The sequence below is a fragment of the Zingiber officinale genome, chromosome 3A, assembly GCF_018446385.1.
Source record: "Zingiber officinale cultivar Zhangliang chromosome 3A, Zo_v1.1, whole genome shotgun sequence".
In the NCBI taxonomy this organism is placed as follows: Eukaryota; Viridiplantae; Streptophyta; class Magnoliopsida; order Zingiberales; family Zingiberaceae; genus Zingiber; species Zingiber officinale.
Window position 1 is genome coordinate 16473429 of NC_055990.1, and position 27989 is coordinate 16501417.

At 34.2% G+C, this 27989-nt stretch overlaps 1 pseudogene; it reads left to right on the forward strand.

Annotated features, from left to right (window-relative positions):
• The first annotated feature begins 362 nt into the window (after positions 1-362).
• Positions 363-21343, forward strand: LOC122050213 (annotated as a pseudogene).
• Positions 21344-27989: the final 6646 nt, after the last annotated feature.

A 27989-nucleotide genomic window follows, 5' to 3' on the forward strand; every position in this document is an offset into this window, starting at 1 on the left:
ATCTTACGGACTAGAGGATTGGTTTATTTTAATGGATCCCATCCCTTAAACAATGGTAACCTATCAATTACTATCAACGGACCATATTTATCAGAGGATCCCATCTGTGGTAAAAGGGGAATACCAAGGAGGTAATTTAAGATGATTGGGAAGGCAAGCTGCAGGTGGGTGAGGTTTACACGGGTTGCGGCGATTGAGATACTGAGAAGTGAAGTGAGGCGGCGATAGAGAGAGAAAGTGAGGCGCGGCGATAGAGAGAGGATGGCGGAATCGTTGGTCACCCGCAGACCGAAGTTCAAACGGCCTTTACGCCGTCCGGATCCACGATCTCGACATGGACGACGACAGAGAGGACGGTCCCGATGGGGAGGACGACGACAGAGGAAGGTCTCGATTGGAAGGACGACGACAGAGAGGACGGTCCTGACGAGGACTCCTATGCGGAGGAGGAGGACGACGACAGAGAGGTCGGTCCTGATGCACACTCCTCTGCGGAGGAGGAGGAGGATGACAGAGACTCGGAGGGGAACACTCTTCACCGCTCCAAGAAGGTGAGCCGTTGATAACACTTGCTGTAGTCGCTCGCTTACGATATATTTAATTTCATGGATGTACTGTTCTCTTGGTAACTTTGCGAATCATCAATTGTGCTACTTCCAGGATGCAGCGTGTAGGAATGTTAGCTTTTCTGACCCATACAATGCTCTGGGGCTCGCCCATTTATTAGGTTTTATCGTCCTTACTCACTTTATGGAAATTGAAATGTTGATTAAATGCCCATTACCTAATTTCTTATTTTATGTTTTAAAAATGTTATTCGGTGCTTATTTTTATGTTTAAATTCTTAATGATTTAATGTTAAAACATGCCTTATCAATCTACTTGTGAGTTACGCATAGTTTTTTTTTCTTTGTCACAACTCGTATCCATAACCATGTCAAGGTGATAACACTGTCAAAATGAGTAGGATATGAAAAACTAATAGTTTGCTATTCTAATATCTTTAGATTAGGAGGACAACCGATGATGTTTTCAAATTGGAAAGTAATGCTTTTCAAAATTTTAATTTACCTTGGTTTTACGATATATAATTACATCCATTAAATAACTTACCTAGGTTTTAAGGTGGCAGTTCATATATGCATTGCAAATATAGCTTGCTTAGTTGGATTTGTCTGTATGACTAAAGCCAGCTCCAACAACACATTGGACTTCCTAAAGCTATTAGAAGCTCCATGCATGGCTGTTCATTTTTAGTTTGTTATGTTTTATGTTGTTTCTTTTACAGTTGGGAATCTGAAACTATAACGAACTGGTGCATACCTAAGAATGAATAGTTGAATACTGAAATTAACCCAGCTTCTGCTTTGATATACCAAGCCATTTTCATTTCAAATTTGCTGATAACTTTTTTATTTTTTTCTTACTTTTTTGTGTTATCTTTTCATCTCGATCTCTTGATAATTATCATCTGGGTTAGTTGTTTATTTATATTAATTTCCGAGAGCATTTGGTGATCTGATTATCTTGTTCACATAATTTTGTCTATTCTTGCGTAGTTAAACTGAAATAATACTGTGCTAGTACTTTATAATCATGCTAGGTTTCTTATCCGCAACAACTACAATTTAACTAGTTGGAAGATCCTTTATGAAAGGAACCCTCTAGGAATATAAGGAAATTTGTCTTGGATGAAAATAGATCTAACCATTGTGAATCCCTTCAATGACATACTTTTCTAGAGGTAATGTGGCTTTTGTGGCCGCTTTTAGTCTCTCTTGGTTCAATGCTAAGGCTATTATCCACTAGAATGGTGGTTTATTCTTAAATTGAAGGTGAGATTGAATGTCTAAGTTAATTTTTTTATTCTTATAAATTATTGGAACACTAGTGATTCTTGATTTGCAGAACACATGCTTTTTTTGGGAAGCAAAGAATTTCCAGATGAAAATGAGGTCTGTACATCTTACATTACTAATGAACCTTACAATTTCCTTCTGGTACATATGATTTTAATTGAGGGATAAAGACTTGACTCATATTTATCTAACAAATTCTCGTTGCTGAATTTTATACCAGAAGATAGGTTGTTGACCTGATACTAAATTGGGAAAGTTGTAAGGTCTAGAGAAGAGACAAATAGATGATGACACCTGCTGTTGTTTTATGTTCTCCTATGAAGGTTGGTAGACCAACAATATCTATGGACCTTTGCACCACTTAAGTATAATCTACATATCTTTATATTTACTTGATCAATTAAATTAGGGGACTGAGCAAGCAGTATGTGTTGGGACTTCTAAATCAATTAAATATACATCACTAGTTAATTACATGGCCTTACAATTACAATACAACAAAGTAAATTCTGTCATAACTACAAGTATGATAACTCCTCTCACCTAAAATCAAGAGAAAAGACTAATTGAAAGCACATTAGAATTGAATTATTAATCGCCTTGAGATTTAAAATTCCTTTTCTTTTATAATATTCTTAGAAATTACTTATATAGTGACTCAATTAAATAAGAAAAAATGCACACAATATCAAATCTAATAATTGGCTCAAAATGGCTAAATAAAGTTAACTAAGTCCAATCATCTATGCTTAAAACTCCCTGGCCATATGAAACTAAATAGATTGTTAAAATTCTCTTAAGGTTGAATCTCCCATTATAGTGGCGACATTTTCCAAATATCTCACCACACTTGGGATTAGATACACCCTTTCCAAATATCTCATCATATGTATGATTAGATCTAGTTAGATACCAATTTTAACAATCAACTTAACCTTGATGAGAAAATTGAACCATCAGTGATTGAGTCCAGAATTACTCAAAATGCTTAAGGGTAGCCCAATGCAAGAAGCTCCTGCCATGCGGGGTCCTAGGGAAGGATCCATTGTATGCAGCCTTACCCTGCTTTTTGCAAGAGGCTGTTTCCAGAATTCGAACCCGTGACCTTTTGGTCACATGGCAATAACTTTACCGTTACTCAAAATGATTACGCCATGTTAATATTAAACCACTAGCCTAAACTCAAATTCTTGTTATTAATCTATACAATCTATGTAGGACTTAATTAGGCTATCACATTTGCTTATGCTTTAAATTCCATAAAGGAGTAGGCGAGTAACCTTAGGAGTCTAATTAGGTTGTATGGTGTGACATAAGGGTCTAGCGTTTAGACTTTATGGATTCAAATTGTTCCTTGTATTGTTTGGAAGTAAGAGTACCTTCAATATCATTTCATGCTTCATGATTGAGTTAGATTTTTGAAAATATAATTATTAGTGGCTCCCAGCATGAGTTATATTTGTGCTCCTGTAAGAATTATAAGAATTTACTTTTGCTTGTTCAAATGGTTTACGCTTTCCTTCTCTAGGAAAAGGAGATATTTGGAAAATTATAAGGGGAAAAGAAGGCATATATTGTTGGCCCAGGTAGGCCGGAAGGAGGGGAGGTGAGCTGGCTGTTAAGAAAAAACTTTCCTCGACTTTTAACTCAGATTAGTAGTGAAAAAAAACAGAATAAATGAACAACAAAAAAAAAACGAGGCCAAAAGAGTTATTTGGTTACAACTGGGGAGGTTGTTAATCCAAGGTATGTAAACGCACTAAAGATCTCCTTCTTTGAAGGCGGAGAAGTCTCTTACACTCGTTGGAAGCTCAGAAAGTAGCTAGAAAATGAATACAGAAGTTGTTACATATTTCCTAGGTCCAGGGTCCTTTTATAACCCCTATAGAATCTTATCCGCAGCTTGAAGACGCCTTCAATAGAGGTTCAAGGCGCCTTCAAGGGATAGAACTTCATCTGTCGAGGATAAAACATTATCCTCGGCAATGTTCAAATCTGCCAGATTGAAGGCGCCTTCAATCAAGGTTGAAGGCGCCTTCCATGTGGGTTGAAGGCACCTTCCTACTGAAAGGCGTGGAGGCGCCTTTAACTTCAATGAAGGCGCCTCCAACAGCTCCTTTTTGGCTCTTCCGCTTCTCCGTTTGCTTAGGTGATTTCGGCCAATCGGAATAAGGCTCACCCGAACCCATTTTCCGGCCTTCTCCTCGAGCAGACTTCCTCCCTGGCTTCTCGTCCCTCGGATCGCTGTGCGCGTCCTTCTCGTCTGCCGATGTACTCTTCCACAACACTTCGTCCCTTGGATGCACCGAGTCCGTCGGCTCTCTCCCGTGTCGTCCTTCTCGTTAGTTGCGTCTTCCGCTCGACTTCTTGTGTTCCTAAGTTTGCACACTTAGATATAAGGGTTAAACACTATCATAACTAACCTGACTTGGTTGATCGCATCAAAAGTACCACGGGATATCAACAATCTCCTTCTTTTTGATGTGATCAAACCCAAGTTAAGATAGGGTAAACCACAAAAGTTATAAAAAAAAATTTACAAGTAAAAAATTAAAATTTGTTGTACTACTTTTCCCTAGACTTAATCTCTTACTACTCCCCCTTTAGATCATATTAAAAATGGGGTACTTAAAAAACGGCTTCTCTACCATAAAATTATTTTTGATACTAAGGATGACTAATCTCACCTAAAAATAAGAAAAAACAATTTATTTAGTCTGATTAGCACTTATTTTTTGAGAAAATTACTTCCATACAATTTCACTTGGAAAAAGTAGATGAGCAAACGAATATGCAAAATTAAATACACCTAATAATTTTGGATAACACTCTTTTGTGGTTTGAGAATAAATCACTAACAGTCAAGATTCTCACTCTAAAATACAGTTGCTATTTTTTTTTGGAAAGAGTAATTTATTATATCATAAATAAATAAATTATTTGTATCTGCTGGATGATATCCTAATCCTAAAATACTGGGACTAAATGCAAAAGACATATATATCTAATAACGCCAATTATCTTTAACACTCTCCTCCTTAAGATGATCATAAATAAAATATTAAATTTATTACATTAACTTGTAAGTTAAACATAGATAAAAAGGTTAATCTATTGCATTAGAAATGGTAATTGCATGTATATAGACGACTCAATTAAAAATCTAAATCCTAAAATACTAATGTGGGATTAAATCCACAACACCTGTTACCTAACACATCCAATTAATATTTTCTAATGTTACAAGCAGACTGGATAAATCTCTTGTTATGAATTCAGAAGTAGATAAGAGAGAGACTATAGATAAAAGGGAGATTGAAAGGGAAGTAAAAAATCTTGAATCCTACTTATTGATTTTGGCGGTAATACATTTGCCAATTAGGATTTTCCACATCAACAGAATTCCTGAGAAATGTCTATTTAGTTTTTTTATTAAAATGTGACCAAATAATAATTCCAAACTATTGCTTTGACTTATGACATATTTTGTTTGGTAGGTTTGCATCAAATAGTTCGTAATGTATAGGTTCCATGTTAGCCAAATAATAGAGTTGATGGGATATATTGTGGTTGCTTCCCAAGCTTGTGTTTGTTGCATTCTGTTAGTATTAGAAGAATGATAGTTTTGTCTATGCAGTTGATGTATTGGTTGTTTTGTTTGATTTTGAGAATTATTCTTCTCCTCGTACAGATCAACTGTAGTTCTTATCAATAAATGGTGTGTAATTTTTTTTAGTTTAGATAATTTACTTTTCAATTATATTTAATTATAAATTTTGATACATTCTAATGGCTTATAAGTCATTTACCTGACATGTATTGTGGTGTTTCTTAATATGCCAACTATGTGACCAAGCATGGGGGCTCAGCAAATGCTCATACTACAAGTGAATATGTAGTTTATCACTTTGAAATTAGTCATAAATATTTGAAAGACGTCTTGAAAAGGTAATAATGCAATATTTTATGCATCTTAGAGGCAATGTCTTTTTCTTTCTCAAACTTATATGAATATAGAGCATTTTTTAATGCCTCTTGTAGATTTAGTTAGTTCATTCTATCACCGTTGATGAAGATAGAGGCAATGGAACGTGAAAACTTGGCTGTTGATTCAGGTTGTTTAATGTTAGCTTTAATTTCACCACCAATATTTCCATATTGTATGCTTAATAACCTGAAGTCATTAATTTTTAAATTCTTTTTTTTGTGCTGTGCTATGAGAAAACTAATGTTTTGTAGAGTTTATGCAAGTACTACGACATGACGGTTGTCGTTTAGAACAGTTTTGTTGTCATATATCTACCCCTGATCATCCTTTCAACAGATTCTCTTTGGGCATATTTTGTGTAAAATTCAACTTAATTTTTTGTACCATTTTGATAACTATCAATTATTTCTAAGCAACTCTTATCACGCGGGCATCATGAAATTAGTTGTAATAGGAGGAGATGAGGTTGCTAGACTATGTGTGCATGGTATTCAATATTATTTCTCATTGGTTTTTAATAATAGTTGTTGTCTTTTCGTTTACCATCATCGTGCAGAGACTTTAGACATGTTAGAGAATTGGGTACTCGATCTCTTTAGTAATATCAAAGCAGGCCCTTCATTAAGAGACCATTTATAAGACGGATGTTTCACCTATTTGGAAAAAGTGGAAGTTCTATAGATTAGAGACAGTGGATGATTTTCATCTTATAGAGAAAATCATCTCTTTAGTTATTATCAGATAGTACTAACCATGGCTCAATAGATGTGCTACATAATATTCTGGCTTCTTCAAATATTCATGGTGAAGACAAGAAGGGTCCAAGCGAACTCTATAAGATGAAAATCATCCACTGCCTCTTATATATACAACTTCCTCTTTTTCCAAATAGGTGAAACATCCGTCTTATAAATGTTCCTTAATGAAGGGTCTGCTTTGATATTACTAAAGAGATCGAGTACCCAATTCTCTAACATGTCTAAAGTCTCTGCACGATGATGGTAAACGAAAAGACAACAACTATTATTAAAAACCAATGAGAAATAATATTGAATACCATGCACACATAATCTAGCAACCTCATCTCCTCCTATTACAACTAATTTCATGATGCCCGCGTGATAAGAGTTGCTTAGAAATAATTGATAGTTATCAAAATGGTATAAAAAATTAAGTTGGATTTTACACAAAATATACCCAAAGAGAATCTGTTGATAGGATGATCAGGGGTAGATATATGACAATAAAACTATTCTAAACGACAACCGTCATCTCGTAGTACTCGCATAAACTTTACATAGTTTTCTCACAACACAACACAAAGAGAAGAATTTAAAAATTAATGACCTCAGGTTATTAAGCATACAATATTGAAATATTGGTGGTGAAATTAAAGCTAACATTAAACAACCTGAATCAACAGCCAAGTTTTCACGTTCCATTACCTCTATCTTCATCAACGGTGATAGAATGAACTAACTAAATCTACAAGAGGCATTAAAAAAATGCTCTAAATTCATATAAGTTTGAGAAAGAAAAAGACATTGCCTCTAGGATGCATAAAACATTGCATTATTACCTTTTCAAGGCGTCTTTCAAATATTTTTGACTAATTTCAAAGTGATAAACTGCATATTCACTTGTAGTATGAGCATTTGCTGAGCCCCCATGCTTGGTCACATAGTTGGCATATTAAGAAACACCACAATACATATCAGGTAAATGACTTATAAGCCATCAGAATGTATCAAAATTTGTAATTAAATATAATTGAAAAGTAAATTATCTAAACTAGAAAAAATTACACACCATTTATTGATAAGAACTACAGTTGATCTGTACGAGGAGGAGAAGAATAATTCTCAAAACCAAACAAAACAACCAATACATCAACTGCATAGACAAAACTATCATTCTTCTAATACTAACAGAATGCAACAAACACAAGCTTGGGAAACAACCACAATATATCCCATCAACTCTATTATTTGGCTAACATGGAACCTATACATTACGAACTATTTGATGCAAACTTACCAAACAAAATATGTCATAAGCCAAAGCAATAGTTTGGAATTATTATTTGGTCATATTTTAATAAAAAAACTAAATAGACATTTCTCAGGAATTCTGTTGATGTGGAAAATCCTAATTGGCAAATGTATTACCGCCAAAATCAATAAGTAGGATTTAAGATTTTTTACTTCCCTTTCGATCTCCCTTTTATCTATAGTCTCTCTCTTATCTACTTCTGAATTCATAACAAGGGATTTATCTAGTCTGCTTGTAACATTAGAAAATATTAATTGGATGTGTTAGGTAATAGGTGTTGTGGATTTAATCCCACATTAGTATTTTAGGATTAAGTTTTTTAATTGAGTCGTCTATATACATGCGATTACCATTTCTAATGCAATAGATTAACCTTTTTATCTATGTTTAACTTACAAGTTAATGTAATAAATTTAATATTTTATTTATGATCATCTTAAGGAGGGGAGTGTTAAAGATAATTGGCGTTATTAGATATATATGTCTTTTGCATTTAGTCACAGTATTTTAGGATTAGGATATCATCCAGCAGATACAAATAATTTATTTATTTATGATATAATAGATTACTCTTTCCCAAAAAAAATAGCAACTGTATTTTAGAGTGAGAATCTTGACTGTTAGTGATTTATTCTCAAACCACAAAAGAGTATTTATCCAAAATTATTAGGTGTATTTAATTTTGCATATTCGTTTGCTCATCTACTTTTTCCAAGTGAAATTGTATGGAAGTAATTTTCTCAAAAAATAAGTGCTAATCAAACTAAATAAATTGTTTTTCTTATTTTTAGGTGAGATTAGTCATCCTTAGTATCAAAAATAATTTTATGATAGAGAAGTCAAAAAGGTGATGTCACATGCCTTCTTTTCCCCTTGTAATTTTCCAAATTTCTCCTTTTCCTAGAGAAGGAAAGCGAAAATCATTTGAACTAGCAAAAGAAAATTCTTATAATTCTTACAGTATCACAAATAATTATATTTTCAAAAATCGAACTCAATCATGAAGCATGAAATGATATTGAAGGTACTCTTACTTCCAAACAAGGAATAATTTGAATTTATAAAGTCCAAACGCTAGACCCTTATGTCACACCATACAACCTAATTAGACTACTAAGGCTACTTGCCTACTCCTTTATGGAATTTAAAGCATAAGCAAATGTGATAGCCTAATTAAGTCCTACGTAGAGTGTATAGATTAATAACAAGAATTTGTGTTTAGGCTAGTGGTTTAATATTAACATGGCTTGAGCATTTTGAGTAATTCTGGACTCAATCACTGATGGTTCAATTTCCTCATCAAGGTTAAGTTGATTGTTAAAATTGGTATCTAACTAGATCTAATCCTACATGTGATGAGATATTTGGAAAGGGTGTATCTAATCCCAAGTGTGGTGAGATATTTGGAAAATTTCGCCACTATAATGGGAGACCCAACCTTAAGAGAACTATAACAATCTATTTAGTTTCATATGGCCAGGGAGTTTTAAGCATAGATGATTGGACTTAGTTAACTTTATTTAGCCATTTTGAGCCAATTATTAACAATATATTTAGTTTCATACGGTTTAGGGTTTAGGGGAAGTTTAAACCCTAAACCCTATAAGGCCCTCTTCAATTTTTATCTGTGATTGGTCAACTCATTAGTTAATTGATCTAGAGTTTCTAGAATTTCCATGGCTTTTTCCCTCTTGTTATTCTCTATGGATCCATTTTGAAATGTTTATCAACTCATAATTCCCTAGCTAGCAGTTTGTTAAATTCCCAAAATATTGCTGCTATAATTTTTAATTGAATGATATCTTTTATGCTCAATACCTGGAGCATGCTTCTTACAAATGAGAAAAATTATCAGAGGGTAGGGGAAGCTTGCTTTATTTCTGAAGTCTAAAGGATTGTCAAGTTCATTATCAGCTGGCATTTCTAAAGGATTGAGCAGGTCCTCCATTGCTTATGTTTTTGTCATGTCCATCTACCTCACTAATTCAGGTCTGGAGAAGGTAAGCCTAATGAAGTGATTGCTGATTAGGGAGGCATAAGTCTTATATGCACTGCGATTTCTTGTACCTTTATTTACATCAGTACTGAATACTGATGCAACTTTAGAATTTATTTTTTAATAGTTGTAAATTCTAGAGGTTGTATTCTGGGTTTGATTTCATCTTTTGTCATGTCTTAGCATTGTACTTCTTGACACGAGCATTTGATTTTTTTCCCCCATAAAAATTTGGAATATAACCATATATACAATTTTCTTAGAACAAGTTTTGATTGTCTTATAACCATACCAACAATTTGTCTAGATATACTATACTTCACTGGGCTGATGTATTTATTATCAAGCGTATTTCTTTTAGTTAGCTTATCATTTATTATTTTAGCAAAATATTTTACTTTTTTGTATTTGCATCAGTTTCACAAAATAAACTTTATTTTGTATATGGTGTGCTCAAGTCTTAACCTGACTTCATTCTTTTCCATCTGATTAATCAAATTGTGACGTGCACTGCTTATTTTATTTTTTTTTCATTTTCATTTTTTTTACTTTTTTTTAATATTTATTTCATTAGATTGTATTTGTTCTGCAATTTTTAAGATTTTTCTTAGTGTGACAAACTATCATTGTTTCTTGTTTAGTTGGTTCTTATTTAGGGTCAACTATCTTTGTACTTCTTCTATCAAAATAAAAATTAATCTCTAGTTCTAGGAGACAGTTTCTATTTGTTCATGTTACAACTTTTTGTCTATCTTTTATCTAATATCATTTTGCAAATTTTTGCTGTGAATGCATTCTATATTCCATTGCTAATAAAAGCTTCAGACATTCCATTTCTAGGAATGATCTTTGCTTTGTAGTTCTTAAGATGGATTGCTTAACTTTGCCTCGTATGCTTCCTCAGTTTGTGGAGGTAATCAGGTTTGTATATCAGTATATTAAGTTGTTGCGTCAACTTCCATCAGAATGGACTTTTAAAGGACTTCAGGATATAGGAAATATCAACTTTAGATTTGTTGAGGAGCAACCGCACGTAGATTATGCAATAAATCTTGCAAGTAAATGAACATTCAACTTTTCATATATTTTCGGTTCTATATTTATTCATTACAAGAACCAACTTATTTGTCAAGATGACCTGAGCTGATAATCTTATTCTGTCAGCGAGGGCTAGTTTCTGCCAAGTGCTGAGTGCAGACTGCACAGTGTCCGAGCGGAAGATCGTCCGAGTAGGCAGAGCAGTTGAGCGGGTAGAGCGGGCCATGAGGCAGAGCTGGCAGATCGGCCGAGTGGGGTGATCGGCTGAGCGGGCCCAACATCTGGGCGATCGAGTAGTGGAGACCGCTGAACGCCGAGTCTTAGTGGACGAGTGGAGTAGTCACCGACCGGGTACAACTTCCGAGCGGGCACTACAACACCGATCAGGTCGAGTGGCGTAGAGCAGCATATTGTTCCATGGAGCTAAGGTCCAAAATATGGAATAAAAAGTATTTCCACGACTCTACCACCCGGCCAATCCTGTTCCACTTAATCCCTTTTTCATGGCCACATATCTTTACGGCTAAGGAATGAGAAATCTTTCTCTTGTTACATGAATCAAATGTTTCATTTCATCCGGGAAAAGCCATCCCCTTCTCAACACTGTCTTTGTCATTTGATACAATAGCGTTCCCTTAGATAGGAAGAGATTTGATAAATACTGATAACTCTTGGATAGAATATTAGAACGGAAAGATCCATTAGATAATGAACTCTTGCTTCTAAGCCATTTCTGGCGATGAATAAGCTGAGTGAGTAGGGCGGTCGAGTCGCAGATCAGACTAAGTGATCGATCGGGCAAATCGACCAATCGGGTAGTACGGTCGAGCAGGTAGAGCAGGCCGAGTGGCTGACTGGGCAGAGTAGCCTAACAGTAGAAGATAGGGCAACCTAAGCGACAGAGTGACCTAATTGGGTAGAGTGGCCAAGCGGGCGAAGTGGCTAAGCGGGATTGAGGCCTGCGATGGACGCAGTTTTCTTGAAATAGATTCGCCCCACCTCCGGTGGTGCTTCGAGGTTTTCTCGAGTCGTCTGTTTCCAGGATACGACGGTTAACCGTGATGCACACCAAGCACGGGTGGTCACGGCGAATCGAGAGGTAATTAACTGCTATCACGGGTGCTCCGCCGAGCAAGAGATGCACGACAGAGGAGGAGGAGGAACTTAGGTGGAGAGCTTTAGATTTTTTTTTGTGTGTGTGTATTTTGCTTGCGATTGCAGTCTCCTTATATAGGAGCTCAGATCAATGGACAACGTTAATGATCAATTAATAATCATTACTCACCGAGCTGTAAAACTCCAACGTTTTACTCGACCGTTTATATTCTGTATTAATCTTTAATTTAATGTATCTGTTGTACATTTAAATAAGCAGCAAAAAGATTTACGTGGTAAAACATTGGTTCATTCCACTTGGGCAAATTTTGTCCCGACTGGTCTGACATTCGATGTGCGCAGGTTGTGCTTGCACACAAGTCAACTTGGTTCAGTGCAATCCGGACCCTGGATTTGCACCCTTGCACACCCACGTGTGAGAGAGAGCCTCTCCCTATGCATTTGTTCACATCATCAATATATGTGAATCAATATAAACCAACTAATATGCCTTAAATTCCCAATGTGGGACTAAAGTCCCATTTACATTGTAGCTTCTTTCCTCTTCAACATATATCCAACAATCTTCCATATCAATAGAAATAGGATATGTGATAACATTCAGCAGTTGAGTCCAGTATAGGATAGGTCGGTTTTTCCCTTTGAATCTTTCCTTGTGAAGATCTGTTTGCTTACTGGTTGACAATAGACGCGATGTCCTTGAACTGTTTTGCTGTCTGTGTAAACATTGACATATCTCACCCAAGACTCTCCAATTCTCATGAGTGTGTTCATTCTTGGCCATGAACACGCCTGGTTCTGTGAGAAGTTCTAAGGAATTGTGCCTCCAATTCTCTTCGAAGCGGTCCTATTTCTTTCTCACATAGATGATCTCTTAAGAGTATTTCCCATGACTCTTCTTGAATCATTAAAAGTCGTGTGCTCAACCTCTATCCTTCACTAATCCATTGGGTCGTTCCCCCACAGTGAACAATTTTATCGATGTAATTAGGTTGTCCCTTTAAACCTAGTTCTTGGGATCTCTAGTCTGGTTGAGTTTTCTTTGCACCAACATTTCCCTTCGGCATCAAGCCCATCCCTCGCGATGAGCTTGCAATTAACTCTTTGTTTAATCCTTTGGTTAACGGATCTGCTATATTATCCTTTGACTTCACATAGTTAAATAACTCCCATTGAGAGTAGTTATCTAATGATATTATATCTACGACGTATATGTCTAGACTTACCATTATATAGATGACTTTGTGTCTTGACAATTGCTGATAGATTATTGCAATATATGCAAATTATCGGCACCAGTTTCAGCCATCTTGGAATATCTTCTAAGAATTGCCATAGCCATTTAGCCTCTTCACCACATTTGTCAAGAGCTACAAACTCGGATTCCGTCGTGGATCTGGTTATTACCGTTTGCTTAGAACATTTTCAGGAAATAACTGCACCTCCTGGAGTGAATACATATCCACATATAGATTTAGAGTCTTTTATGTTAGATATCTAACTCGCATTGCTGTATCTTTCAATCACGACAGGATATCTTGTATAGTGCAGTTCATATTCACGAGTATACCTACCTCAGTACTCTTATTATCCCTTTCCGCTCAACACCGGAAGTACTCGTGTATCTACTCAGTTTACTTATCGCATAGGCCAAGTTTGGTCGTGTATAACTCATCAGGTATATCAGACTTCCAATCACTCGAGGAGTGAGATCTTAATTTGGCACTAGACATTTTGAGCTGTTTGTCTTCATAAAATATGAGAGTTGTCATACGGTCAAAATCATTTGATAATCCATCGTAAGGTACTTATGCTTGCCTCTTGGTTTTTTACCTGCATTACCCTTTTAGATGTTGACTAATGATGTGACACAAATCTTTAATCTTCTCTCTATTTAATATATATTATTAATGAAAATGTTTATACTACGTCCTTTTATTAGTTCAGTCATCCAATATGAGCCATGGTTTGGGTCCCAATACATCGAAGAAGATATTTCACCGTCTCTTCTCAAACTTTGGAAAATCCATCTGAAATTACCCCGTCTTTGCATTTATTTTCGAAGAATGACTTCATCCCTCTTGACTTTTTGCTTCGAAATTCTAATATGCCAAAAAGCCTATCAAATATTAGTTGCCCTCGGTGTATTATCGACAGTCCATTACTGAAACTCTGGTATAAGATTGACACAACATTCAATGTGTCCCGTGCAAATGCGTATTTTTCGATCATTTTGAAGGAAGGATACAGCAGTGTCAAAAATTGCATGTTGACAGAGCTATTCATAAATCTTCTCAATAACGAGCTAAATGAGATCATATATCAGATATACTTCAAAGTCAAAGAAGGATAAGTTGATCCATTATTTGTTTTATTCCCTAATTTTAATTGTGCAGGCTGGATTAGCTAAACTGGAAACTTCTTTGTCACATTTGGTGGTGATAAGCTTGTATTGGGGCTGCATGGTTTCAGTGACAAGCTACCAATCTTGCTATCAAAGATATTGAACTTTTGACCAGAACATTTACGCCAAGTATGGATCAATTTAAGGTACGCCATTTGTTCTGAAATTCTTGAGCAATTATAAATAGAGATAGGAGAGTGGTCAGGGTTGACTACTACATTCTTTCGTTGTACACCTCAGATATTGTTGTTTGTGTTGCTAAAAATATAAAAAAATAAATAGAGCAATAGGATTAGTTGTTGAACCCTTGCAGAACCTGTATATGGAGCTGTTTGGTTCAATGTATCTTCTAAAGCACCAATAAAGTTAATATATGGTTGGGATTCAAACACAAGTCAAAGTCCAATAAATGTCTACGATCACTCAACAGACAATTCTTTTTTTGTATTTTTTTGTTTTATAATGGATGTTACTACTCACTGCATGATCCAGTATTACCAGCACATGCAGTGGGATACTGCGTGCATTTATTTTCAGATTTCAGAAATTTGCCTTGTCCATTCCTTCTTTTGAGGATGTTTAAATTTCATTGCCTTTTAAATACTTTTTTTTTTAAAAATTTCATTGCCTTTTAAATACTTTTTTTTTTTTAATTTCATTTTCATTCTGTTTAAGAGTATTTTCTTAAATTCTTTTATCTCTAAGGGCTGGTACATAAACAAAATTCTACTACAAGCAGTGAGTCTCAGTCACTCCAAGAACTTTAGCAATGAGTCTCAGTCACTACCATTTTTTGTGTTTTTCTTTTAGCTGATAAAGGGAATATTCTGATGCTCCTATGCTTACTTCATCAAAGTTTCAATTAAATTTTCGACGGGTTTTAGAGTTGATTATTTTTTAGTTCTACTTGTCTGTTATTTTCCTTGTAAGAGTTTTTTTTCCCCTTCTCGTTACTGTCTTTTTTTTTTGTCCTCTTCTAGTCCTCTTAATCTGCAGTCTGATTAATTGAAGAATTCTCAATTTACTATCTAATAGTACAGGATGAACTCTGATATGCCATTTTTAAAGCCTGTTTGTTCTTACAACTAAAACTATTATATTGTTTCAATTATATATTGAGGGCCTCTGCCATGGAAATTTATCTGAAAAGGAGGCGATTGAGATATCAAATATGTTTATTGATGCCTTTTCTGTTGAACCTGTACCTGCAGAGTTGAGGCACAAAGATTGCGTCATTTGCCTTCCTTCTAATAGTTGCATGATCAGAAGTTCTCTTGTGAAGAATGCCCAAGAAGTGAACTCTGTGGCTGAGGTATTTTGTACTTCATTTTATTTGGCATAAACTTGCATGATCAATTTGTTTAATGTGCTTTGCATTCATTCCATCTGTTCTTTATCAGCACTAGGATATTTAATAACTTCTATGACAATGTCAAATAATTACTTTTGCCTTTTCCATTTGTTGGATTCATGAAACTGTAAATAAGGCTTGCAGCTATGCATAGTTGTCGTTCCCTTTCTAAATTTTATTGCATTTCCTTGAATTGCTTTATGTGTTTATTCTGTTCGCATCTATTTGAATTGAGTTGGCAGCTTTATTTTCAAGTCGAACAAGATGTGGGGATTGAATCCACTAGATTGGAAGTCATCATTAATCTTTTCAGCAAAATTATAGAGAACCATTCTTCCATCAGCTTAGGTAATGCCCCATGCAAGGAAACCTCAGTATGTGAAAACGTGGATATATTTACTTCACTACCTGTGCTGGTCATAGGACAAAGGTGCAGCTTGGTTACGTCGTTGACTGTGGCCCAAGGACGACCTACCGTGTTTTGGGATATTGCTTTCGTGTTCAATCCTCGGAATATAGTCTGATACACTTGCATGCCAGGATAGACAACTGCATCTATGGCCTTCGAGATTTACTGGTATTTCAATACCTGATTTGATTTTCCAATCTCCTGCGAGTTTCTTAAATAAGACTACGGATTCTAAGCTTAATATAAATGCTAACAATGTTCAAATGAAAAATATCAGAGTGCTGACATTGTTTGTCATGCATTCTTTTATCGCACAGAGCTTATACATGTTTGACCATATATTGATTTCTTTGCAACAGGAATCTCTTGACGACAAATCTTTTGAGAGCTATAGAAGTGGACTTAAAGCAGAAAAGTTGGAGAAGGCTCCATCACTTTTATACGAGACAGCAAATTATTGGGATGAAATTGTGAATAAAAGGTTTCTCATAAATTCCTTCATTTGCTGCATAATTTTGCTGTCAGCTCTACCTTTCACATTATTGCAACTTTATTTCTCTGTAATTTGTGCTCTTCGTCAGCTAGCAACAGTTTAGTGACTTTATATCCCATAACACCATATTACGCCATATTACGAATAATATAATCTTTCATTGAGTTCGCCCGATAGAAAAGATTCGTGTTACTAATTTGGTCAAAGACAACTTGATGATAATGAGTTAAGTTCTATGCAATTTCAGCATAGATTTTGTGCAATTTGCAGTCTTAGTGGCAACGGTTGTGACTTCGTATCGTTCTGAAATTCTTCTGTTTGATCTTTCTGCAAGATTGTTTCGTTACTGTCAAATTTCTATTTAGGTTCAGCTACTAATGCAAGCAAATTGTCTTTGTTAGGTATTTGTTTGACGTATGGAAATTGGAAGCTGAAGAATTGAAGAGTATCAAAAAGAGTGAAGTTATAGATTGGTACAATAAATATTTGAGACTAGAGTCTTCAAAATGTCGACGGCTTTCTGTTCACGTCTGGGGCTCCAAAACAAACTACAAAGAAGAAGCGGTTTTACTTAGTAAATTGGGTGAGGTCATCCAAGATGTTGCTCTATTCAAATCGACATCGAACTTCTATTTGAGCCTCTGTTGAATAACCCTCACACCGCTAGATTTGCTTTGATAGTGTTTGTCAAAATTGCCAGTTTTGCTTGGTTTGACAAAATTGCCTTTTTTTTTTTTCATACTGCAAATTGGCCGCCCTCCCTCCACTTGCGTAGGAATATGGTTATATGTTAAGGGGTAGACTACAACGAGTTAAATGATTTGGTTTATTTTCTATTTGATGCATATATGAAGTATATGACAAGAGTTGCTTCCTTGAACATATTATATAAAAGATTAGTGATACCTGAATTCTATTATATTCGATGCAAGGAAATCAGCAACTAATAAGATAAGTAGTAGACCTGAATTCTAGTTGCTGATGCCTTAGGAGATGGTGTTCTCTCTTAAATAAGGAATTCCATGTTGAATGATGAAATTTATCAATATATCTCTTGTTAAAAATATTGATGAATTATTAACATGTTACATAGAAAGTAGACATGTATTACTGGATCATCAAAATTTGTTTGTTGTTGCATTTTTTCTATATATGAAGTATTTGATCGATGATATAAACTACCTTTCATAGATTGATAATATCAATTTAATTCATAACATTTGAACAAGCCAATGATATAATTCGATCTGAGTTTGAATTAGGATGGCATGAGCAAACACTTGGATCTAATTCAGTTTATTGTCCAATAATTGGTAGGTTCAGTTCAAAGTCGCTGTTAAGGGACTGCTTTATTTTAGTGAATTCTTAATTACTAGAAAATAGTATACAAATATAGTAATTTTAAAATATTTTTAATAATGATTGCATGTGAATCCCCCATGGGTCGATGATGTGAGTTCTATTACAACATATGTCCTATTCAATACATCTAACTGCATTCACCTGCGTGTAACTTTGTTTCATGCTCTCTGGGTCGATGATGTGAGTTCTATCACCCACCACTTCACATTGATGAGTAGAAGTGGCTTGTTGTTCGAAGAGCAATTAAATGATTTTCATTTTCCTATGGTTTTAGCACAATTTTCTTTGATTTTTTTCCCCTTATCTTCTGTCTCACAAGATCAATATTCCTCATTTTCTTTCTGCTGATGTATCCATGTACTTCCTATGTAAAGTAGGCTCCAATTTTAGACTATTAAGTCTCATATCCAACTATTTGAAATTTGCTACATTTATCTTTTCCTACTGCTCTATGTAAAGCTATATCAGCAGTAGAATCCAAGCTGTTCAGATCTCCTTTAATGATGTAGAGTTTTGTTGGTCTCTTAATTTTCTAATACTACTAACTCTTATTAAATTAACTCGTGTAGCTTTATGATCTGCATCCCTTAGCGTTTCTACCTCTGCTACACATTATAGTGCATGCACTATTTCTCAATTCTCAACATTTTGATGGTGCAATTAACTCACACAGCACAGATTGATATTGGATTACTTGAGTTTGCAATTGACCTAGCTTGTGAGATGTGTTTATCTTCTATTGTTCAAGCTTGAGGTTGTAGCTTTCTAAGCCTAGATGATTTGTTGTTTAAGATAGGTGTTGAACATTCTTGTGATGGATTTAATACCACAGAAGTCATTCAGAAGTGGGATTGTTAGTACTCAATTAAATATCTCTTGAATTTATTTACTTATTTTGATTTTGCTGGTGTTGAAAACCTAATCAAGCAGTCTGGCAATAGGATTTACCAGTGCCATACGAAACCTCCCTATGTCGTCAAATAAAATAAAAAAAAGATAAAATGAATGGTGTGCCTTGTGGAAGCCATATATTTCAATACTAATGTTTATAGCCAATTAGTAATACCAGTTAGCACATTGATTTAGGTAATTATCAAAGTTCATGATAACATTCATGTCTTTGAAAGAGTGTTGTTCTTTCTGGTGATTCGTTTATCAAGTCATTCTTTCTTAAATCTAGGTCTAAGTGAACCTTTCAGACTGTATCACTCCATGAGGTGAAACAATGAGATTGTTTTCAGTTGGATTTGTTATTGTTTGGTTTTTTTGAAAATTTACTGTTTTTAATAATTTGTTTTCCTGAATAAATAATTATAAAATTATAAATAGAAATAAAAACAAATTTTGTCATCAACTTTTTTGGCACCATCGAAAAATGAATTTTATTTTTTACACAAAAGATCCTTCACTGTTCTTATAAAGTTTGCTATAAATGGAAAATGAAAAATTTGAAAAATGGAAATAAAAAAAACAGAACACTGTTCTCAATGAATCAGGGATTTTTACATTTCTACTTTTGGAAATAGTCAAATTTTCATGACATAATTTGATTTGGCATTTGAGCCCTCGTGACATTGCTAATTAACCACCTCTCCATGGTTGCCTCTTTATATGTATTTTAATTTTCATGGACTATGATGAGGTAAGATTGTAGTCATTTTGTTTATTATTTCTGTTAATATTGCAAAAAAAAAAAAAAAATGTTAGCATACCGTCACCAAACATAAGTGAGGGTGGCTTTTTTTAGATATCTTTTCCTCATTTAATTCAGTGTAAGCCTTATTGTCATTGGTCAATATGCGTTTATTTAAATTTATGGATATTCTCCATGTCTAATTGTTTGTACTTTGTAGAATACAACTAACAGTAGTTTCGTGGTTAACATTTTACTAATTACTATGATTTGTCTCCATTAGTCCTTTTTAAATTTGTACAACCTTATCTAATATTGTGTTTTAGTCTGAAGAAAAGACAATCTGAAACACCCATAGTAACATCATAAATTTCTAAACCTAGATCCATGTTCTGCCCTACAAAGATTGTACAACAAACATATCTTCACAGAACACAAAGGATAAAAAATTGACTCATATTGAACATGTAGCCAGGGGGTCAGTGAGTGCTCTTCACACTGGATCAGACCTTTCTTTCACGAAGGGGTATGGAAAAAGATATGTTATTTTTGGGTAAAGCATATAAGTCGTACACTAATCTATATAATTAGTTATAGGAGTATATATTTAGTTCCACAGAGTACTTATTCGCTGGATATAATAGCGAAGTCCTATATATATATGGGTGTATTGTTCTCTTTTACAAATACAAGATTATATTATCTCTCTTAATTAGTACATGGATAAACATAACGCATTAATGGACCTTTTGGATTCTTTTTCCCCATTGTTAAGGGGCTTGGAGCACCTGACTGCCCGGTATAGATGGTTCATGAAAGGGTTGTCCAACTACCCAACTTTGCTTGATTTGATAAATGCCACCTTTTTGATTGGGAGTGGAATGCAACCATCATTTAAAAGGTCAGGGTCTTCTTAAACTAGGGCATGTTGGATTATAAGGAACAATACTATAATACTCACATGTTGGTGTGCAACAATCCTCCAGTCCATATGCTTAAATACCTTGTTAAAGGGGTCTACACCTTTTATTCAGCTCAAATTGTGTATCCTTTTGGGAGAGGGGAGAAGCTGTTACTTCATGGGCATTAGGACTGAATCAGACCATATGTTTATATAAGCAGGACCATCTTGCAATTTTCTGTGAGCAAATTTGCTACCTAACCCCATTATGGGTTTCGAAAAGCTATCTAACTATTCCAGACTGAATTGATTTAAACCTTAGTTTTTTCAGCATGATTCAATTGACTTATTTATGACCCTGAAAAGATGGTGTTTCTTCTCATTACAGGCAATATCTTTGTTGGGAGAGATTGTGCGGCTTGCACCTAATCCTTCTGAAGCTTATTATATGCTTGGCGTAATATATGATGCCAAAGGTGACAGACGGGGAAAGCTTTAAACTTTCACATGATAGCTGCACATTTTTCTCCCGAGGATTTAGCTATATGGAAAAAACTTGTTGCTTGGTCATTGTGAGCTACTAGACTTTTGCTACTTTATTCCATTCATTAATTCTCTTTTGTTGTAATTTTTTTGCTGAAGTGTAGTTGACAACTAAATGCTGGTAGGTCAGCATTTGGGTAATTGATGCAGAAAATCATTAATACTTTCAATTACACAAACAATCACTCTTGTTGTTTATCCTTAGGGGAAACACTTGTGCTATCATTTTTTTTTCCTATAGTGCAATCATAATATGTGACAATTCTCATTCATATCTAGTAAATCTGTGCAGTTAACATTTCCAAATCTACCATTAAAGCTACATTAAGCAATCTTTGTTTAAAACAACTTTCTCTTTATTGGAGAAAATTCAACGATATATATATGAAATAATTTTAAACGACTCCTGACAGTTATAGGCTTTGATGAAAAGGTTGAGTGTTACGTTAGGCCTAAATAGCCAACATTAAAATGTTCAAACTCCCATAAGCAGTGACCTTCACAAAGCAGTTTGGGTAGGTAAAGAGTGAATTAGGAGGTTACATAGGTTACAGATGCAATACAAATTAAGCCCGGCTTCTTTCATTGTTGTGGATCCATAAATGTAAAGAAGCTAGTCCATTATTAAAGGATTAGTTTAGCAACAAGGAATTAGGAATAGTTTCAAGGAAAGGAATTAGGAAAATATAAATATAATATTTTTTATACGAAACAAACTAAGTTGGAAAGGATAGAGAAGTAGGAACACAGGCTTTAAAATTTAGTATATGGAATAGTTGAAAATAATAACGGAGTAGGTATTATGTTACATGAGGATAATAAAGAAAAGGTTGTCTTAGAGATGAAATATTGTGTTAAAGCTGATTTTAAGAAATTAGATACTAAATGTTGTAAGTTATTTTTCCCCTCAAATATAGTTTGATGATCACATTGAAAGAAAGTTTGGGGATGATCTAGGTAAAGTATTTTGCAGTATACCTATGACCGAAGCTTATACTTGGAGCAGATTTAGATAGACATATAGAGATAGTCTATGCTCTACGGGGAGTGTAAGTTGTACACGAAATTTTTGGGTTTTGAGAAATAAATGAAGTTATTATAATTTTGGATTTTGCCACATCTTATGATTGTGAATGCATTTTTTGTCCGGACTAGGAATTGTGTGTAGAGATTATAATGCAATACTTGGGGAATTCTGAAGCAATCAACATTGACTAATGATAGATATGTTCTAAGAAAATGTAAGAGGAAAAACACAACATTGAATCAACAACACTTATGTCAGTGTTGTGGGTAAAACGACAATGGTGAAACTACAGTGACATTTTGACAACACTTCTAAAGAGTGTGTTGAGTTGACAAAGGTTAAACAACAATTGTCTCTAGTATAGAACTTTTCATTGATAGAATGAAGAAAGTAATTGAGAACGAGGACTTGTGTGATTTTCTGTTATGTGGATTCCAATGGTAAATAAAATCAAGATGTGCCAAGATCACGTATTAGAGAGTCTAAAGTAGAATTGTAGGAATGAGAGTTATTGATTGGAATGAGGGAAGTACTGAGGCTCGTAGTTTAAATAAAATAATATTTAGAAGTTGAGATGGATAATCATGAAATTCTTGTAATGAGTTTAGTTATCTTCAATCTATTAACATATCAATCAAGACATCGTTAATAGGACAACAAAGGGAATAATCAAAATGAAGAGGAGCTTTTGGAGTCTCGCATAATCCTCATGTGCTCCTTGGATACAAGGAATATATGTAAGATTATGATACGACAAACAACATTTTATAATAAGTGTGCTGGGATGATAGAAAACGTGTACAAAATTAAGATAGCAGAGTGCGACATTATTAGAAAGATAAAAAACAATACTAAGAGCATCCACATCAATTACCCTAAATTTAACTTTTACCTTAAATTTTACATTTTGCATTAAAAAAACATCCGCATCAGCTACCCTACCCATTCCCTAAATATACATTTCATGAATAGTAATTCTTTAAATTTAGGGAATGGATTCCATTCCCTAAACATTAAAATATTATTTCTCTCTCCTCCCTTTAATAATAAAAAATTTCTCTCTCCTTCATCTCTCCTCCATCTAATAATAAAGAATAGGGAGGAAAGAGAAAAAATAATAAAAAAATAAATATATGGTAAATTATAGGGAAGCTGATGTATTATGTAGTAAAAAATGGATATCTAAATTTAATAAAGTAGTTCTTTTACCTTAAATTTTAGATTTTGTATGAGGATACTGATGTAGATGCTCTAATATCTTAGAGAAATTAAGTGTAGCTCCAATGCAACATTACTAGAAGGGATGAAAAGATTCTAATATTTTAGAGAAATTAGGTGTAACTCTAAAAGATGGCAACTGATAAAAAAGGTTAAAATTGTATGAACATGTTTTAGGCTAATCAATTAGTTTTATAGTCAGAAGATTAAATAGATAAGATTGCAAGGTGGAGGAGGTAGAGGGTAAGTAAAGGACATTTTAGTTAATGTTACAAAAAAACTATTTTATTGATTTAAAATATTTTTAGTGATACATATTTGCATAAAATTCAATTAAGTGATAAAAAACTATATAGGCTGACCCTAAGGACTTGAGACTATCCGAGCTTGACAATGACGATGAGGAAAAGAAATCATGCTTGATGTAAACTTGTGATCCTCAAGGTGGTAAAAAGTGAATACGCTCGCCTTCAACGTCTCCGTCAATCCGTTCCAGGGTTAACACGAAGGAGGTAAATCACGGGCGGCTACTAGTATTTGGAATAGTGATTAGCACATAAGGGAGATATTTATCTCGGTTTTGTCGAAATTCGAATTCCAGACCTTATGATGACAACACTTCATGTGCTAGCTACTAGACTGTCCTGAGAAGACAAATTTATTATCCTCAAAATATCATGATTGATGAGGTTGGGAATCCATTGTTGCATATGACAAACTATGATCTAGTTGGACATAGAAGAGTCACAAATTCACAATCCTTTATGGGTGAATAATAGGTTATTCAGGTTAATATACTGCATAGTAATGATTGGTAGATAGTCTGTTATTATAGCCAGGCATGTGATAACAATTTCAAACTCCTAGTTATTTAATTTCCTCGTCACCTCTTGAAATAGTTTTTGTACCTTGCAATTTAGATGTATTGAAGCCTGTAGAAGCCTACGCAATTGAATGCTAGTTGAACTGTCTATGCAAGCATTTGCTCAGTATTTGATATTAGTTAAGATCTTTTGACTGGGATCTTAGGACTGAGGATAGTGCTGATTCTTGGTAATTTAAAAAAATAATTGGGAATATAATATTCAAGAAAAGTCAAGCCATTAAATGATAGTGATTGATTAATAGTATCAAACAATAGAAGAAACAAGTTTAATTAATTAAATATAATCATTAATCTATAATTACTTCACATTAATAAAATTAGTTAGATGCTCTTGATTTGATTCTAAATAAGTTGAGAAATTGTTATACTACAATTAAGAAATTAAGATGATTAGTAAATAAAAGGGGGAATCAATTAAGAGTCATAGTTAAATTCTCTTAATTACTAGAATTGTTCTAGTACTTAGATTTATTTCATATCTCCTATTTGTAGGATTTGAATTTGAGATAGATCCACCGATTTGAAGATAGCTAGGACGTTCTACAATTTGAGATGGATAATTCTTCTTGATCTCTATAATTTTTTTGATCATAGTATAAGATTATTTATTATTATACAAAACAGTTAGATAGTAGGTACTTGCTTATCCTATAGCCATTATATATTATTCTTGTAATTGATCTTTATTAGAAGGTGAGCCTTGGCACAATGGTAAAATTATTATCATGTGATCAAAAGGTCACGAGTTCGAATATTGGAAACAGTCTCTTGTAAAAAATAGGGTAATGTTGCGTACAATGGATTCTTCTTCAGGATTTCGTATGACGTGAGTTTTGTGCATCGGACTGTTTTTTTTTAATTGACCTTTATTGCTATGAATATTTTAATATATGTTTTTATTATTTATTTATATGTGGTTAATCTTTTATTATTTATTTAATTATATTATTATTATGTATATTTTAATATATGTTTTTTTTCCTTTTCCATGAACTTTGGTTTTAACTATTGTCAATGAATTTTTTATGGCGTATCAGTTGGCACAAAACAGTATAACTAATGGATTTCAATGAACAACATACCCCGTAGAATTTAAATTTGCAAGCATAACAACACTCAATTTTATTAGTCATAATTTATAATTGGAACTCAATTTACAAACCTATTTGAAATTTCTAACCATACTTGATAGACTTAAAACACACTATTGGACCTAGCTTATATGAATTTATGAAAAATCACAACCGCTAGGAAGAGTTTCGTTTACAGAATATAGATATGATGTCAAATCTTGGTTGTGATTAAGGAACAAAGTGGGCTTGATTATCAATGTTATATCTAAGAGATGTCTTAAGACAATCGTATTATTATGATATGCACTATTTATTGGATAAATAAATATTCACTATTTGAGTTTAAATATTTTATGTATATGATTGAATCTTAAACTCACTTACTGAATATCTGCAATACAATTCATAGCATGAGAAAACTTATAATTGTATCACAACTAGTGAGCATCTCTACAGCTGTAATTATGAATGTATTAAAATCTTCCTTAGTTAACAAATTGATATGTTCAGACATCATCGATTCTGTGAAACTAACATGAATTATACTCCTTGGTCTAACCAAGTAATTGTTCCTTACTAGCTGGAGACATCGAGATGTCAAGAGTTAAACGTGGATGCTAGTTCTGGTAATTAGTTAATTGGAGTGTTGCTATAAGATTTCATATGATTCTTTACATACATAGATATGTCAATGAAGCTCTTACTGTAGTTCAAGTGCAAGCTTCTTTCGAATTGAGGTATTCAAGTCATCTTGTTCACGAAGACTTATACTTTAACATCTTAAACAAACATCTCTTAGGAGGTGTGGACCTAGAATGATTGGGTATTAGTCAAAGTACCCGAAGATATTTGGATAGCCCATAAATGATTCACTACTCCTTGGAAGTAGACTATACCTTGTGACCACTTGTCAGGATTATTACTCGAAGTTTTTGGCCAAAGCATCACATGTTAAGAGTATAATAATCTTGATCACATGTCTAAGTAATTTGAATCTATTGGACGAGGAAGTATTACTTGGATTAGGGGTGATGTAGTCAACCTAGTGGGGATTGACACATAGACCATGTTCTGAACTAAGTGAGTATAAGATGAGTGAAAAGAATGAGACACGACTCACTGTTGCTGAAAGATTTCAGAAGTGGTTTTGGAATCAACTATTGATTTTATAGTTAATTGAGGATCATGATATACTACTAGGTGTCATTCATAATCGATCTATAATTAATGGTTAATTATGGATGACAAAGGAATCTATTAGACTACTCGCACTACGAGTTTATCTGAAAGACTTAAAATGAGTTTGAGAATTGAATTCTCAGATTGAGAGAGATTAAGTTTAGTTAGACCAGATGAAGAAAAAATATGGAAGATATTTTGTCAGAACAGAAGTACAGATGAACCACTTCTTTTGAAGATAAGATGAACCTTCTTTGGTTTAATTATAAATAAAATTAGTTTGATTTTAATTAAAAAAGGTTTGGTTTTGAACCAACATGATTTAGTCTTAAATCAAACATAAGGCTATTGGTTTGGACTTTGAGTTAGTGGGAATATGTTTCGATTAGCTAATTAAATCCGTTAGGAGATCTATATATTGATATAGATGGGAGAGAAATAAAAATAATTATTATTGTTTGTTGGAACAATGTATGTGATCCTAAGTTTTGATGTTTGGGCAAAAATAAAAATTAGGTTATTGTTGCATTTGATATGCGTTGTGAGTATCCAGGATGCAGGTACAATAAAGGAAAAGTCCAAGTGTGATCTTGGCAAAGGTGAAAGTCCAAGTGGGAGTCTTGATGGTGTAAGTTCAAGTATGTAATCTTAGCAACGTAAGTCCAAGTGTGAATTGACAAGGATGAAGTCTCGAAGTAAGCAGCTCTTAGCAAAGTTGAAGATCCAACAACAACGACAAGGTCGATGGAAGCTCTTAAAGGCAAAGTGTGAAGGATAAGGAAACATCTGAAGGACGCAAGACTGATGGAGGAGGCTAGAAGACAAGGCCAAGTTGTATGGATGAGGATGAGTGCATGAGAAAATTATACTTGGGGTAAAAATCCTAGTGTTAGGGTTTATCAGTCGACTACTATAATCACTAGTCGATTGATCCAAGGCACAGAAAGGTTCTGTGCCTTTGGCTATGAAGGTCAGTCAACTGATTAGTCGACTGTCGGGTACTAATCGACTGGTGTTGATACCAGTTGACTGGTAAAGAGTCGTTAAAGTAGAATCACGTATTTTGTAGAGAGTCGTTGGCCAACATCAGTCGATTGATGTAGTGACTGTAAGGAAGTAGTTGCGCTAAACACACAAACACGCAGTGGAAAATACTAGATCCTCCAGATGATCCATGCGAAGGGAAATAAAATTATATACTAAGTTCAGTAAGAGCATGAGAGATTATACTTTTGGTGCGTGCTCACGGACTCCCGACAGCTCGGATCACAACACGATCTCGCGTTTGCGCCTCTACGGTATCCACACGAACAAGCGTTCGTTTGTCTCACAAACTCACAAAAGGAGAAAGATTGTGCTAGCAACCTTAAAAGTGGATTTCGGCCAAGAAGAGAGGAGCAAGGAGAATAAAGAGAATCAATGTCAAAAATGAAGAGCAAAAAGCTTAAGTATTTTCATCTA